General features: G+C 24.4%; 1 protein-coding gene across 6 annotated transcripts in view; it reads right to left on the bottom strand.

Moving 5' to 3' along the window:
* The window catches only part of LOC145254896 (zinc finger MIZ domain-containing protein 1-like), a 1,089,917-nt gene that overhangs the window by 545,571 nt on the left and 525,789 nt on the right, over nucleotides 1-18,557 (bottom strand). Inside the window, exon 1 of one of the 6 annotated variants that reach the window (XM_080113825.1) lies at nucleotides 15,312-15,479. The exons of the other annotated variants lie outside the window; for them this stretch is intronic. The gene's annotated coding sequence lies outside the window, so the exon portion shown is untranslated. Of the gene's footprint in view, nucleotides 1-15,311; nucleotides 15,480-18,557 lie in introns of those variants that run through there. 6 annotated transcript variants of the gene reach the window in all.

The following is an 18,557-nucleotide window of genomic DNA, read 5'->3' as shown; positions in this document are numbered from 1 at the left end:
AAGCTTTTGATAGTAATATTTGATTAAAGGAAAAATATAGCTTTTGATAGTAATATTTGATTAAAGAAAAAATATAGCTTTTGATAGTAATATTTGATTAAAGGAAAACAAAAGCTTTTGATAGTAATATTTGATTAAAGGAAAAATAAAGCTTTTGATAGTAATATTTGATTAAAGGAAAAATAAAGCTTTTGATAGTAATATTTCATTAGAGAAAAAATAAAGCTTTTGATAGTAATATTTGATTAGAGAAAAAATAAAGCTTTTGATAGTAATATTTGATTAAAGAAAAAATAAAGCTTTTGATAGTAATATTTGATTAAAGGAAAAATAAAGCTTTTGATAGTAATATTTGATTAAAGGAAAAATAAAGCTTTTGATAGTAATATTTGATTAGAGAAAAAATAAAGCTTTTGATAGTAATATTTGATTAAAGAAAAAATAAAGCTTTTGATAGTAATATTTGATTAGAGAAAAAATAAAGCTTTTGATAGTAATATTTGATTAAAAGAAAAATAAAGCCTTTGATAGTAATATTTGATTAGAGAAAACATATAGCTTTTGATAGTAATATTTGATTAAAGGAAAAATAAAGCTTTTGATAGTAATATTTGATTAAAGAAAAAATATAGCTTTTGATAGTAATATTTGATTAAAGGAAAAATATAGCTTTTGATAGTAATATTTGATTAAAGAAAAAATAAAGCTTTTGATAGTAATATTTGATTAAAGGAAAAATAAAGCCTTTGATAGTAATATTTGATTAAAGGAAAAATATAGCTTTTGATAGTAATATTTGATTAGAGAAAAAATATAGCTTTTGATAGTAATATTTGATTAAAGAAAAAATAAAGCTTTTGATAGTAATATTTGATTAAAGGAAAAATAAAGCTTTTGATAGTAATATTTGATTAAAGGAAAAATAAAGCTTTTGATAGTAATATTCGATTAAAGGAAAAATATAGCTTTTGATAGTAATATTTGATTAGAGAAAAAATATAGCTTTTGATAGTATAATTTGATTAAAGAAAAAATAAAGCTTTTGATAGTAATATTTGATTAAAGAAAAAATATAGCTTTTGATAGTAATATTTGATTGGAGAAAAAATATAGCTTTTGATAGTAATATTTGATTAGAGAAAAAATAAAGCTTTTGATAGTAATATTTGATTAAAGAAAAAATGTAGCTTTTGATAGTAATATTTGATTAGAGAAAAAATAAAGCTTCTGATAGTAATATTTGATTAAAGAAAAAACAAAGCTTTTGATAGTAATATTTGATTAAAGAAAAAATATAGCTTTTGATAGTAATATTTGATTAAAGAAAAAATAAAGCTTTTGATAGTAATATTTGATTAAAGGAAAAATAAAGCTTTTGATAGTAATATTTGATTAAAGGAAAAATAAAGCTTTTGATAGTAATATTTGATTAAAGAAAAAATAAAGCTTTTGATAGTAATATTTGATTAAAGGAAAACAAAAGCTTTTGATAGTAATATTTGATTAAAGGAAAAATAAAGCTTTTGATAGTAATATTTGATTAAAGGAAAAATATAGCTTTTGATAGTAATATTTGATTAAAGAAAAAATATAGCTTTTGATAGTAATATTTGATTAAAGGAAAACAAAAGCTTTTGATAGTAATATTTGATTAAAGGAAAAATAAAGCTTTTGATAGTAATATTTGATTAAAGGAAAAATAAAGCTTTTGATAGTAATATTTCATTAGAGAAAAAATAAAGCTTTTGATAGTAATATTTGATTAGAGAAAAAATAAAGCTTTTGATAGTAATATTTGATTAAAGAAAAAATAAAGCTTTTGATAGTAATATTTGATTAAAGGAAAAATAAAGCTTTTGATAGTAATATTTGATTAAAGGAAAAATAAAGCTTTTGATAGTAATATTTGATTAGAGAAAAAATAAAGCTTTTGATAGTAATATTTGATTAAAGAAAAAATAAAGCTTTTGATAGTAATATTTGATTAGAGAAAAAATAAAGCTTTTGATAGTAATATTTGATTAAAAGAAAAATAAAGCCTTTGATAGTAATATTTGATTAGAGAAAACATATAGCTTTTGATAGTAATATTTGATTAAAGGAAAAATAAAGCTTTTGATAGTAATATTTGATTAAAGAAAAAATATAGCTTTTGATAGTAATATTTGATTAAAGGAAAAATAAAGCTTTTGATAGTAATATTTGATTAAAGGAAAAATAAAGCTTTTGATAGTAATATTTGATTAGAGAAAAAATATAGCTTTTGATAGTAATATTGTATTAAAGGAAAAATAAAGCTTTTGATAGTAATATTTGATTAGAAAAAAATATAGCTTTTGATAGTAATATTTGATTAAAGGAAAAATAAAGCTTTTGATAGTAATATTTGATTAAATAAATAATATAGCCTTTGATAGTAATATTTGATTAAAGGAAAAATAAAGCTTTTGATAGTAATATTTGATTAAAGAAAAAATAAAGCTTTTGATAGTAATATTTAATTAAAGGAAAAATAAAGCTTTCGATAGTAATATTTTATTAAAGGAAAAATAAAGCTTTTGATAGTAATATTTGATTAAAGGAAAAATAAAGCTTTTGATAGTAATATTTGATTAAAGGAAAAATAAAGCTTTTGATAGTAATATTTGATTAAAGGAAAAATAAAGCTTTTGATAGTAATATTTGATTAGAGAAAAAATATAGCTTTTGATAGTAATATTTGATTAGAGAATAAATATAGCTTTTGATAGTAATATTTGATTAGAGAAAAAATATAGCTTTTGATAGTAATATTTGATTAAAGGAAAAATAAAGCTTTTGATAGTAATATTTTATTAAAGGAAAAATAAAGCTTTTGATAGTAATATTTGATTAAAGGAAAAATAAAGCTTTTGATAGTAATATTTGATTAAAGGAAAAATAAAGCTTTTGATAGTAATATTTGATTAAAGGAAAAATAAAGCTTTTGATAGTAATATTTGGTAATATTTGATTAAAGGAAAAATAAAGCTTTTGATAGTAATATTTGATTAAAAGAAAAAATAAAGCTTTTGATAGTAATATTTGATTAAAGGAAAAATAAAGCTTTTGATAGTAATATTTGATTAAAGGAAAAATAAAGCTTTTGATAGTAATATTTGATTAAAGGAAAAATAAAGCTTTTGATAGTAATATTTGATTAAAGGAAAAATAAAGCTTTTGATAGTAATATTTGATTAAAGGAAAATAAAGCTTTTGATAGTAATATTTGATTAAAGGACAAATAAAGCTTTTGATAGTAATATTTTATTAAAGAAAAAATATAGCTTTTGATAGTAATATTTGATTAAAGAAAAAATAAAGCTTTTGATAGTAATATTTGATTAAAGGAAAAATAAAGCTTTTGATAGTAATATTTGATTAAAGAAAAAATAAAGCTTTTGATAGTAATATTTGATTAAAGGAAAAATAAAGCTTTTGATAGTAATATTTGATTAGAGAAAAAATAAAGCTTTTGATAGTAATATTTGATTAAAGGAAAAATAAAGCTTTTGATAGTAATATTTGATTAGAGAAAAAATATAGCTTTTGATAGTAATATTTGATTAAAGAAAAAATAAAGCTTTTGATAGTAATATTTGATTAAAGAAAAAATATAGCTTTTGATAGTAATATTTGATTAAAGAAAAAATAAAGCTTTTGATAGTAATATTTGATTGGAGAAAAAATATAGCTTTTGATAGTAATATTTGATTAGAGAAAAAATAAAGCTTTTGATAGTAATATTTGATTAAAGAAAAAATATAGCTTTTGATAGTAATATTTGATTAGAGAAAAAATAAAGTTTCTGATAGTAATATTTGATTAAAGAAAAAACAAAGCTTTTGATAGTAATATTTGATTAATGGAAAAATAAAGCTTTTGATAGTAATATTTGATTAAAGAAAAAATATAGCTTTTGATAGTAATATTTGATTAAAGAAAAAATAAAGCTTTTGATAGTAATATTTGATTAAAGGAAAAATAAAGCTTTTGATAGTAATATTTGATTAAAGGAAAAATAAAGCTTTTGATAGTAATATTTGATTAAAGGAAAAATAAAGCTTTTGATAGTAATATTTGATTAAAGGAAAAATAAAGCTTTTGATAGTAATATTTGATTAAAGGAAAAATAAAGCTTTTGATAGTAATATTTGGTAATATTTGATTAAAGGAAAAATAATGCTTTTGATAGTAATATTTGATTAAAGAAAAAATATAGCTTTTGATAGTAATATTTGATTAAAGAAAAAATATAGCTTTTGATAGTAATATTTGATTAAAGAAAAAATAAAGCTTTTGATAGTAATATTTGATTAAAGGAAAAATAAAGCTTTTGATAGTAATATTTGATTAAAGGAAAAATAAAGCTTTTGATAGTAATATTTGATTAAAGGAAAAATAAAGCTTTTGATAGTAATATTTGATTAAAGGAAAAATAAAGCTTTTGATAGTAATATTTGATTAAAGGAAAAATAAAGCTTTTGATAGTAATATTTGGTAATATTTGATTAAAGGAAAAATAATGCTTTTGATAGTAATATTTGATTAAAGGAAAAATAAAGCTTTTGATAGTAATATTTGATTAAAGGAAAAATAAAGCTTTTGATAGTAATATTTGATTAAAGAAAAAATATAGCTTTTGATAGTAATATTTGATTAGAGAAAAAATATAGCTTTTGATAGTAATATTTGATTAAAGGAAAAATAAAGCTTTTGATAGTAATATTTGATTAAAGGAAAAATAAAGCTTTTGATAGTAATATTTGATTAAAGGAAAAATAAAGCTTTTGATAGTAATATTTGGTAATATTTGATTAAAGGAAAAATAAAGCTTTTGATAGTAATATTTGATTAAAGGAAAAATAAAGCTTTTGATAGTAATATTTGATTAAAGGAAAAATAAAGCTTTTGATAGTAATATTTGATTAAAGGAAAAATAAAGCTTTTGATAGTAATATTTGATTAAAGGAAAAATAAAGCTTTTGATAGTAATATTTTATTAAAGAAAAAATATAGCTTTTGATAGTAATATTTGATTAAAGAAAAAATAAAGCTCTTGATAGTAATATTTGATTAAAGGAAAATAAAGCTTTTGATAGTAATATTTGATTAAAGGAAAAATAAAGCTTTTGATAGTAATATTTGGTAATATTTGATTAAAGGAAAAATAAAGCTTTTGATAGTAATATTTGATTAAAGGAAAAATAAAGCTTTTGATAGTAATATTTGATTAAAGGAAAAATAAAGCTTTTGATAGTAATATTTGATTAAAGAAAAAATATAGCTTTTGATAGTAATATTTGATTAGAGAAAAAATATAGCTTTTGATAGTAATATTTGATTAAAGGAAAAATAAAGCTTTTGATAGTAATATTTGATTAAAGGAAAAATAAAGCTTTTGATAGTAATATTTGATTAAAGGAAAAATAAAGCTTTTGATAGTAATATTTGGTAATATTTGATTAAAGGAAAAATAAAGCTTTTGATAGTAATATTTGATTAAAGGAAAAATAAAGCTTTTGATAGTAATATTTGATTAAAGGAAAAATAAAGCTTTTGATAGTAATATTTGATTAAAGGAAAAATAAAGCTTTTGATAGTAATATTTGATTAAAGGAAAACAAAAGCTTTTGATAGTAATATTTGATTAAAGGAAAAATAAAGCTTTTGATAGTAATATTTGATTAAAGGAAAAATAAAGCTTTTGATAGTAATATTTGGTAATATTTGATTAAAGGAAAAATAAAGCTTTTGATAGTAATATTTGATTAAAGGAAAAATAAAGCTTTTGATAGTAATATTTGATTAAAGGAAAAATAAAGCTTTTGATAGTAATATTTTATTAAAGAAAAAATATAGCTTTTGATAGTAATATTTGATTAAAGAAAAAATAAAGCTTTTGATAGTAATATTTGATTAAAGGAAAAATAAAGCTTTTGATAGTAATATTTGATTAAAGGAAAAATATAGCTTTTGATAGTAATATTTGATTAAAGGAAAAATAAAGCTTTTGATAGTAATATTTGATTAGAGAAAAAATATAGCTTTTGATAGTAATATTTGATTAAAGGAAAAATAAAGCTTTTGATAGTAATATTTGATTAAAGAAAAAATATAGCTTTTGATAGTAATATTTGATTAAAGGAAAAATAAAGCTTTCGATAGTAATATTATATTAAAGGGAAAATATAGCTTTTGATAGTAATATTTGATTAGAGAATAAATATAGCTTTTGATAGTAATATTTGATTAAAGGAAAAATAAAGCTTTTGATAGTAATATTTGATTAGAGAAAAAATATAGCTTTTGATAGTAATATTTGATTAGAGAAAAAATATAGCTTTTGATAGTAATAGTTGATTAGAGAAAAAATATAGCTTTTGATAGTAATATTTGATTAGAGAATAAATATAGCTTTTGATAGTAATATTTGATTAAAGGAAAAATAAAGCTTTTGATAGTAATATTTGATTAAAGGAAAAATAAAGCTTTTGATAGTAATATTTGATTAAAGGAAAAATAAAGCTTTTGATAGTAATATTTGATTAAAGGAAAAATAAAGCTTTTGATAGTAATATTTGGTAATATTTGATTAAAGGAAAAATAAAGCTTTTGATAGTAATATTTGATTAAAGGAAAAATAAAGCTTTTGATAGTAATATTTGATTAAAGGAAAAATAAAGCTTTTGATAGTAATATTTGATTAAAGGAAAAATAAAGCTTTTGATAGTAATATTTGATTAAAGGAAAACAAAAGCTTTTGATAGTAATATTTGATTAAAGGAAAAATAAAGCTTTTGATAGTAATATTTGATTAAAGGAAAAATAAAGCTTTTGATAGTAATATTTGGTAATATTTGATTAAAGGAAAAATAAAGCTTTTGATAGTAATATTTGATTAAAGGAAAAATAAAGCTTTTGATAGTAATATTTGATTAAAGGAAAAATAAAGCTTTTGATAGTAATATTTTATTAAAGAAAAAATATAGCTTTTGATAGTAATATTTGATTAAAGAAAAAATAAAGCTTTTGATAGTAATATTTGATTAAAGGAAAAATAAAGCTTTTGATAGTAATATTTGATTAAAGGAAAAATATAGCTTTTGATAGTAATATTTGATTAAAGGAAAAATAAAGCTTTTGATAGTAATATTTGATTAGAGAAAAAATATAGCTTTTGATAGTAATATTTGATTAAAGGAAAAATAAAGCTTTTGATAGTAATATTTGATTAAAGAAAAAATATAGCTTTTGATAGTAATATTTGATTAAAGGAAAAATAAAGCTTTCGATAGTAATATTATATTAAAGGGAAAATATAGCTTTTGATAGTAATATTTGATTAGAGAATAAATATAGCTTTTGATAGTAATATTTGATTAAAGGAAAAATAAAGCTTTTGATAGTAATATTTGATTAGAGAAAAAATATAGCTTTTGATAGTAATATTTGATTAGAGAAAAAATATAGCTTTTGATAGTAATAGTTGATTAGAGAAAAAATATAGCTTTTGATAGTAATATTTGATTAGAGAATAAATATAGCTTTTGATAGTAATATTTGATTAAAGGAAAAATAAAGCTTTTGATAGTAATATTTGATTAAAGGAAAAATAAAGCTTTTGATAGTAATATTTGATTAAAGGAAAAATAAAGCTTTTGATAGTAATATTTGATTAAAGGAAAAATAAAGCTTTTGATAGTAATATTTGATTAAAGGAAAAATAAAGCTTTTGATAGTAATATTTGATTAAAGGAAAAATAAAGCTTTTGATAGTAATATTTGATTAAAGGAAAAATAAAGCTTTTGATAGTAATATTTTATTAAAGAAAAAATATAGCTTTTGATAGTAATATTTGATTAAAGAAAAAATAAAGCTTTTGATAGTAATATTTGATTAAAGGAAAAATAAAGCTTTTGATAGTAATATTTGATTAAAGAAAAAATAAAGCTTTTGATAGTAATATTTGATTAAAGGAAAAATAAAGCTTTTGATAGTAATATTTGATTAGAGAAAAAATAAAGCTTTTGATAGTAATATTTGATTAAAGGAAAAATAAAGCTTTTGATAGTAATATTTGATTAGAGAAAAAATATAGCTTTTGATAGTAATATTTGATTAAAGAAAAAATAAAGCTTTTGATAGTAATATTTGATTAAAGAAAAAATATAGCTTTTGATAGTAATATTTGATTAGAGAAAAAATATAGCTTTTGATAGTAATATTTGATTAAAGGAAAAATAAAGCTTTTGATAGTAATATTTGATTAGAGAAAAAATATAGCTTTTGATAGTAATATTTGATTAAAGGAAAAATAAAGCTTTTGATAGTAATATTTGATTAGAGAAAAAATATAGCTTTTGATAGTAATATTTGATTAAAGGAAAAATAAAGCTTTCGATAGTAATATTTAATTAAAGGAAAAATATAGCTTTTGATAGTAATATTTGATTAGAGAATAAATATAGCTTTTGATAGTAATATTTGATTAAAGGAAAAATAAAGCTTTTGATAGTAATATTTGATTAGAGAAAAAATATAGCTTTTGATAGTAATATTTGATTAGAGAAAAAATATAGCTTTTGATAGTAATATTTGATTAGAGAAAAAATATAGCTTTTGATAGTAATATTTGATTAGAGAATAAATATAGCTTTTGATAGTAATATTTGATTAAAGGAAAAATAAAGCTTTTGATAGTAATATTTTATTAGAGAAAAAATAAAGCTTTTGATAGTAATATTTGATTAAAGGAAAAATAAAGCTTTTGATAGTAATATTTTATTAAAGGAAAAATAAAGCTTTTGATAGTAATATTTGATTAAAGAAAAATAAATCTTTTGATAGTAATATTTGATTAAAGGGAAAATAAAGCTTTTGATAGTAATATTTGATTAGAGAAAAAATAAAGCTTTTGATAGTAATATTTGATTAAAAGGAAAATAAAGCTTTTGATAGTAATATTTGATTAGAGAAAAAATAAAGCTTTTGATAGTAATATTTGATTAAAGAAAAAATAAAGCTTTTGATAGTAATATTTGATTAAAGGGAAAATAAAGCTTTTGATAGTAATATTTGATTAGAGAAAAAATAAAGCTTTTGATAGTAATATTTGATTAAAGGAAAAATATAGCTTTTGATAGTAATATTTGATTAAAGAAAAAATAAAGCTTTTGATAGTAATATTTGATTAGAGAAAAAATAAAGCTTTTGATAGTAATATTTGATTAAAGGAAAAATAAAGCTTTTGATAGTAATATTTGATTAAAGGAAAAATAAAGCTTTTGATAGTAATATTTGATTAGAGAAAAAATAAAGCTTTTGATAGTAATATTTGATTAGAGAAAAAATAAAGCTTTTGATAGTAATATTTGATTAAAGAAAAAATAAAGCTTTTGATAGTAATATTTGATTAAAGGAAAAATATAGCTTTTGATAGTAATATTTGATTAAAGAAAAAATAAAGCTTTTGATAGTAATATTTGATTAGAGAAAAAATAAAGCTTTTGATAGTAATATTTGATTAAAGAAAAAATAAAGCTTTTGATTGTAATATTTGATTAAAGAAAAAATAAAGCTTTTGATAGTAATATTTGATTAAAGAAAAAATAAAGCTTTTGATTGTAATATTTGATTAAAGGAAAAATAAAGCTTTTGATAGTAATTTTTGATTAGAGAAAAAATAAAGCTTTTGATAGTAATATTTGATTAGAGAAAAAATAAAGCTTTTGATAGTAATATTTGATTAAAGAAAAAATAAAGCTTTTGATTGTAATATTTGATTAAAGGAAAAATAAAGCTTTTGATAGTAATATTTGATTAGAGAAAAAATAAAGCTTTTGATAGTAATATTTGATTAAAGAAAAAATAAAGCTTTTGATAGTAATATTTGATTAGAGAAAAATAAAGCTTTTGATAGTAATATTTGATTAGAGAAAAAATAAAGCTTTCGATAGTAATATTTGATTAGAGAAAAAATAAAGCTTTTGATTTAATCAGATAAAAACTATAGTTATTAATATCAATATTTGATCAGAATCAGAGAAAATTATATATCATTCTCATGTATAAAATAGTGTTATTAAAAACATATATCTTATGTATGGTTAACAAATATCTTTTTATTGCTGATGACATTTAAAATTAAGAAGTTTTTCTTTTTAATTGACAACGAAAAAGTGAAGGTGTTAATTGAATAAGTTTTTGGCTTGAAAACTTGCTAAATTAGAACACTTTTCTTGATCGCATTGTGACGCTCAATCATAAGGATGAGTCGTGGTTAAAACCAGGTGAAGCAGGTTAAAGCACATGTTTAATTATTTTGTTACTGTTGTAATTGTTGAAAAATAATTTTATATATTTTGATTTTTTTTAACAATTTTTTAAGTAAAGCAACAAAACCATAACCCAACCCAACATCAAAGACACATCTGAAACCAATCTCCCCAATCAGAGTGTGGGGTGTAGGGTTAGAGCAGGTTGTGTGGGTTCTTCCACATTTTTATGGCTGCAGTTCAATTAATATCGATTTATGAACACAGACGTAATTTGTTTCACTTTAATGAAGAATTGTCATTAATATCGATTTTTGATGAGCATTTCTTTCATCTTAATTAAATAACCTCACAACCCACTGACATAGATTTCTAGGATTTCAAGGTTTCATATAATTGTATCAATTGATTGATGAAAGGATGTTATACTTAAACAAATTATTAATGATTAAGGTGATAAAACAGATTTGAAAGATATTCATATTTTTAAGTCATTTTTTTTTGTATTCTTAACACTTACTGATATGCACTAGTCCCAAAAGAAATGCCAGCCACATGGGATTGTTATTATAATTCACAATACCTTCTAAACTCCAACCATATATGGCACAAATGAACTTCAGTACGTCTGACTTGCCCACCAAGTTTTAGACATGAATATCTAAGTCTTTCCTTTATCACCGTTTAATAATATGCAGGGACACTGTGGTGATCATCTCATCAGTAGGAGATGTAATCATTAACGAGCTTCACACTCACCAAGCCTTCACTTCTAGATTTTTTTGTTTGTGGGGTTATTTCAAAGATAATGTCCATCAAAACAATCTTCCGCATATTCCTCAACCAAAGATAACCATCAGAGACAAAATAAGGGCATTGTCAAGAGTGTGTCAACAGCGATCAAAAAAAGATTGTTGAACATTTATCAGTGAAATTTGGTGGGCAAGTAAAGCACAGAGTGAAGTTTATTTATACCAAATATGGCTGTATTGCAGAAAGGATTGTGGATTTTCTTAAAGCTTATGGGTTACGTTTTACTTTGTGGCAGACATGTATATAGGGTCTTCAAGCTTTCCCCCATCTTTCTTATATCCCGGGCATTCCTATTTCTAACTTCCTAGGTTAATTGTACAGGTTTCAGCTTAATAAGAAAGCTGCATCTCCAGGACAGAACTTGGTACAAAAATGCAGACACATCTATAAAGGTTTTTTTCCCCCAAACTAAAGTCTGCTAGATTATAGAAAATGCTATTTCAAAGTTAATAAATATAATAGATCGACCAATGAATGTGAGACCGTCCAAGATGTGTTCATTCACTGCGTGTTATATTTTAAATATAAAAATGTTATTTAAAACTGAACTGTCAGCGACAGAGAAAATCGAGAACAACTGAAAAAGTGGGTCTTTATCTTTCTTTTTTTTTTTTTTAATTAAAAACCACCGTGAAGTAATATTCTTCCCTCTTACCCTTAATAAGAACACACAAATCGGATGACACTTATTTTTATAAAATAGAATTTACTTGGAACATACAACCAATAATATATTGGAGGGCGGGGCAACTATTTTATGTAGGCAAATGAAATAATAATAATGAACGGGGTCTGTTAGAGGGAATTAACTTAAATCCTATAGGGAAGCCACGTTTACATAGAACTTCCCTCACTATACCAGATTAAATTCCCATTATAAGAAAACTACACAAACGTGTGTGTGTGTGTATGTGTGTGTGCGTGTGCACACGCATGCATGCATCATTCAACAAGTACCAAGCCTGCACATAGAAGACGGCACTAATAAAAAATCCATATTATTTTATGAAGTACTAACCTTTAAACAGCATTTTCAAAATTTGTGCCCAATCAATTTATTAGTTTACAAATTAGATTTAAAAAAATAGAAAAAATTGAATTTCCAGTGTTGGTGAATTGCTTTCTGCTGAGAAAAATACTGATCATACAAAGCAATCACTTGGTAAATATTATTTGAATTGTGCTTGATTAAAAAATGGCTTTAAACATGTCCAGACACTAATGATGCTGAATGTTCAAGCCACCTAAATTCAGCAGTTGTCTCAGAAGACCTTCAAGTCTCCCATTCACCTATGCACAAAGTATTGTCGTCACATTTGGGGTGGTGCATCAACTACTAGTCTCTTCCTCTTAGAAATCTAGCCTCCGTTTCATGTTGCATTCCTGTGATTGTCTTACAAGTACCTCTAATGGAATGCGCACCAACAAATTTGTTACATGAATACCCTCTTTGATGTAAATGCTCCTGACCAACCTGACAATCAGGTAAATCCCACCCATTCACTATAGGTCCACAGATGAAATTCTCTCCCTGCTTCCTGTTTCCCTGACTGTATCAACACAATGTGAACAAAAATCTTGCTGCACAACTCCTCACTTAGGATGCCCCTATAAATCTGGCTTCTAATTCATAGTAACCCCTTACGTCTCGATGGCTGTGTGCTTTCTTTAGGGTGAATGAAATTACACACAAACAAAAAACTCATCTTCTATTACCGTAAATTAAAGTTGAGAATGCAGAGCTTGAAGATATCAGAAGTATTTTAGCACAAACATTTCTCAGTGATAAAGTTGTGTCCAAAGTTGCAATGTTTGCTCAACTGATCAAAATCAATAACAATTCAGTGTCCTTTGTAACTATTTCAACTATTTCAACTATTTCAACGCAACAATAAAGCGTTTTTGCATCAGTGTGTGATAATGGATGAAACATTGAACCACCATTTCATTCCGGAATCAAATCAATAGCTGAATGGACAACAGCAGGTAAAAGCCATCCAAATTGACCAAAGACACAAATAGAAGCAGGTACATATTTTGGGATGTGCAAGGTATTTTGTTCATTGCTTACCTTGATAACAGAAGAACCCTCAATAGCAAATATTATTTAGTATTTTTGATATGTTTGAAGGGAGAAATTACTACAAAATGACCACAAAGGAAGAAGGAAAAGTGTTTTTCCATCCATTAGTTTACAAATTACATGCAAAATAGAAAAATCTGATAAGAGGTGGATGTAGTTTGCTTGAAGCATTGTATAGTATATAGTTAAATGAAATGTGTAGAAGGCGGTACAATGCAGAGGCAGTGCATTTGAACCAAAGTCAAATAAATATCTGACAAAGAGATCTTTCTCGAAATATTATATAACACGGATATACCATCAGACCGACTTTCCCAGGTGATCATGGTGCAAATATAAATATTTTTTTTTTTTACATAGGCATCACCACTTATCAAGGCCAAGAGGTCACTCGAGGATAAGGGTTAAACAGTGTATAGTAGAAATTGGACAATATAGTAATCGTTAGTAAATGGAAATTTGGTAAATTTGTTAACAAGTGGAACGGCTAATCAAGAACTTGTTTACGTTAGACTTGAAGACAACCATATTGTAGTCAGCTGGAATGTGTATATGAAATATATGAATATGTATACATGTATTTGTAAGTTGTATTAATAAAACTTTCTCACCTGCTTCATCTTGTGTCTTTCCGTTACCTCTGCATTGTACCGCCTTCTACACATTTCATAGAAAAATCTGAATTTCTTCGGTGATAAATTATTTTCTATTAAGAAAAATACTCTTCAAACAAAGCAATCACTTAATAAGTATTATTTGGACTCCATGTCACAAAGCAATCTCTATGATCACAAAAGTATATGAATCGCATTTCAACTTGTTTCCACATCCACCCTATTCTCCAGATTCGGCCCCCTCTCCCCAGCAACTACTGGCTGGTTGCAGATTTCAAGGATAGAGATTTGGCTCCAACGATATCAGAAAATGAAGTGTGTTTTAAGGCATAAGGCAAATCGTTCCATAAAAAAGGCAATTTTTAAAAAGAAACATTGTGATCTGTGTATCAACTTTGAACGAGACTATGTTGCTGAATGAAATCAAATTTTGTGTAAAAGTTGTTTTAGTAAATTGAGTGATGTGCTGAATCTAATGATGGTTTTCATATTTGTTTTTAAATTCATGAACAGCCATGCATCGCATGATACAAGTGATCACATGCATAAAGCTACCATGAATCACCATAAATGATCAATAAACTTAAAGAAAGTCGAAACAGAACGTTGGCTGAAACATTGTAAAAATATAAAAGTCAACGTTGATGAAGACAAAAATCCAAAGAAAAACAAATCAAATAATGAAAACTACTCATTCAAAAAATGCAATCATTTTTTTTCTCTTTTATGTTTTTTTTTTCTTTATAAACATACACATTTTGAATCACTATTGGAGAATTTGAATGCCTACTTTGAGTGTGTATTGTCTATTTGTACAGGGGTTTATCAATACCTGACATAAGGATATTTTTACTTACAAGTAAACCCTGGCTAAATGTTCAAAATTATATAGTATTCGAAGTTCAACTGAAATCCCTAAGCATGGCTACACACTAACTTATATGAGAAATACAAAAGTGATGTTACATGTAGTAAGAGCATTAGGCTTGATTATTGTCCTGGAATCTGGTAAGGCCAAGAAAGCACAAAAAAGATATACTATAACATAGTTAAATGGTCAATTGGGAAGAGGAAAACTGATGTTTTTCACTGCTTCATTAATATAGCATTAAAGGAAAGGTAAAGGAAAACTTCAATTTGAAACTCAGACATTTATGTATTTCATACAAAGGTCAAATATTAACCTCAGAAAGGTAGCCCTTAATTTCTGAAACTTTACACTGAAGTAAAATCAAAAATTTTTTTAACATACATATACTTTGACGATAAATGGTTCAATAATATGAATAAATATACATAAATGGACATAAAGTAAGAAATTTGAGTTATTTGTAAAAAATCAACCTCTTATTTATTATAGTCTCATTGAGCAAGTGGCAAAACCAACTCCAACTAAAGGAGGTCCCCTTTCACAGGTGAAAGTTCGAATCCTGTACAGGTTTTCTTTTTCTCTTTGTACCCAACCCTCTAGAATAATTAATATTTTTATTTAATAATATTCTTACCTACACAAGCATGAGTGCTGACCCAAAAGCAAAGCCAAACTACACAATCTGATATTGTAATAAGAAATAAGTTCGCTTGGAGCCAAAAGTAGAAATACTTGGTACTGCTACAGCTTTGGCATCAGAAAAATCGACTTTTGCAGAATTATGTAGACAACTGAAAAAAAGCTGAATGAAAAGAAACCAACATTAAAGTTAGGAAAACAAATAATGAAAAAAAAAATAATGAAACAAAAAAAATAATGAAATAAAAACATAATGAAACAAAAAAAGTAATGAAACAAAAAAATAATGAAACAAAAAATAATGAAACAAAAAATTAATGAAACAAAAAACCAATGAAACAAAAAATAATGAAACAAAAACCAATGAAACAAAAAATAATGAAACAAAATAATGAAACAAAAAAATAATGAAACAAAAAATAATGAAACAAAAAAATAATGAAAGAAAAAATAATGAAACAAAAAATAATGAAACAAAAAAGTAATAATGAAACAAAAAAATAATGAAACAAAAATAATAATGAAATAAAAACATAATGAAACAAAAAAGTAATGAAACAAAAAAATAATGAAACAAAAATAATGAAACAAAAAATTAATGAAACAAAAAAACAATGAAACAAAAAATAATGAAACAAAAAACAATGAAACAAAAAAATAATGAAACAAAAAATAATGAAACAAAAACATAATGAAACAAAAAAATAATGAAACAAAAAATAATGAAACAAAAAAATAATGAAACAAAAATAAATAATAAAACAAAAATAAATAATAAAACAAAAAAATAATGAAACAAAAAAATTAATGAAACAAAAAAATAATGAGACAAAAAATAATGAAGCAAAAAATAAAGAAACAAAAAATTAATGAAACAAAAAATAATGAGACAAAAAATAATGAAGCAAAAAATAATGAAACAAAAAAATTAATGAAACAAAAAAATAATGAGACAAAAAATAATGAAACAAAAAAATAATGAAACAAAAAAAAAAACAACATTTAAAGCGAGAAAAACATTCACTGTATGTTTATTTGGATGAAAATTCATTTTTGGACTAAAAAATTAATGCAATTTTTTTTTTTTTTTTTTTCACAGGAAGGTTGAATTATTTTCATACTGGTCCAACGTTTTAAGCAGACAAAAAGCGAACCTTTTCTTTTTTAACCTAACCCACTTTTATTGCCTTTAGTAACAGTTATTTGTTGACTGTTTGCTTTTTTGTAGTTTCTTTTATCTTTAAACTAGTCGGGGGGCTGGGTTTTTAGTAGCAGTAACGAGGGGGGGGGACAAAACAACAGTAGGCAGAAGTTTTTAAAAAAAAAAAGTGGTAGCAGGCAGGCTCAAACCTGTAATTCAAAGGAGAAAAAAAAGGTTAAAAAAAAGTGTAACATTTTAGCCGATGTCACCATCGCCCATCTGGAAATACCAAACGTTGAAATTAAGCATAGTCAATCCAACTGATATGATGACTTGCAAAAATGACGACGCAAAAACCGACCTCAGCTGAGGGTGAAGGAATTTTTGGCCAATTTTTTTATATTTGTCGTCCGAAGGATCGTGGTTGAAAACAATACCGGTCTAGCCAGATTCTGACGCATCTGTTGAAAGTTTTTATCAGACATACAAACACACACACATTTTACCTTTTATATAATAGACTAGCAGGGATACCCAGCATTGCCCAGGTGTTTGGAGGTGTAAAATAAAAATAGAAAATGTTTTGAACCGGTGACGAACCCAAAGGCGGAAAATAAAGTGAAAGAAAAATTTCCCGCAACGCTACGAAGCCATAGGAAGTGTAAAGCGTTGAAATTTAGTCATATGAATGAAAAAGTTGACTTGCAGAAACGAAAGTTGGCTGGAGGCCAGTTAAGCTTTCTGCCATATCATTTATTTGTTTCTCCCACGATGTTGGGGAAAACCAACTCCCCACAAAAAGGGAGTGTCCAGGGATTTTCCCCACATTGATCAAAGCTAATTGCTTTCTGGACGTCCCAGCATAAAAGGCTGGGAAGCTGCCTTCGCTTTCGATTTAGTTTCGCTTTTATAGGAAAAAACCGAACAAACACACGAGAGGATGGAATAGCGAGAATTTTATAAAAGTCAATCAAAATAAATCTGGAGATTACATCCCTTTGCAAATCGTACATATTATAATCTAGGGAGTATATAAAAAGTTTTAAAACGTAGTAGACCCCCCCCCCCGGAGAACCCCTGTGAAAAAAGCCTTTCCTGGACATTCAAAAAATATAGATTACTCTTTGGAAATTCTTGACAACTACCAATTTTTGATGAATTACACTTTAACTTGTTGCCTATGTTTATCACCTTCTAATTTGATAAGAGTTTCAGCATCTTCTGGCTATTTACATGAATAGTTGGAAAATGTCAAATGAGAAGTCGGTTTTGTCTGGTTCAAAAGCTGCATCAGTACTAAATACTTCTGCCCCAAGTGAGATTCGAACTCCCAACTTTTGTTTGTAAGTAGGCCACACAAACTGACTGAACTGCTGATATGATAACTATTACATAAACCAGAAAAGGTGCTAACATTTTTGTAATCAACTAAAATGTGTACTTGAAGAAGTATATATAATTATAAAACTCTGTGGACCTTGCTAGCTTGCTCGCATCTTGTCTTTGACAATCGGGCAATTGCATCTTTTAAAAACGACAGGACAGGTAAATGTATATATATATATATATATATATATATATATATATATATATATATATATATATATATATAGTTAGTAGAAATGGTAAATACTGAAGAAAGTGCTCAATACTGTTGTAGAGCAAATATGCGTTTTATTTTTATTACCGTTTTTTTTCTGTTCAGTTACATTTTTGTTTCAGCTACGCGACTGTTTTTTTGGCTGTTATGTAGCCTCCTCAGACATTACAGAAAAGTTCTCCATCATAAACGAACTTTTCTATAAAGTCTGAGGAGGCTACATAATGGCCAAAAAAACAGTTGCGTAGCTGAAACAAAAATGTAACTGAACAGAAAAAAACGGTAATAAAAATAAAACGCATATATATATATATATATATATATATATATATATATAACAGTAATAACATAACAAATAACAGTATTTATATATAGATAATTTAATCCCAACCGAATAAAAATGCTCAATATGCAATAGAGTAGAGTTTATTATAAGAGAAAGAAAATTAAAACTGTAAGTTGAAATTTACAATCAAAATTTATTGTTTGACTGAATACTC

The sequence above is a fragment of the Euprymna scolopes genome, chromosome 30, assembly GCF_053919585.1.
Source record: "Euprymna scolopes isolate OS-2025 chromosome 30, ASM5391958v1, whole genome shotgun sequence".
Classification (NCBI taxonomy): domain Eukaryota; kingdom Metazoa; phylum Mollusca; class Cephalopoda; order Sepiida; family Sepiolidae; genus Euprymna; species Euprymna scolopes.
This window is presented reverse-complemented; position numbering and strand designations above follow the sequence as displayed.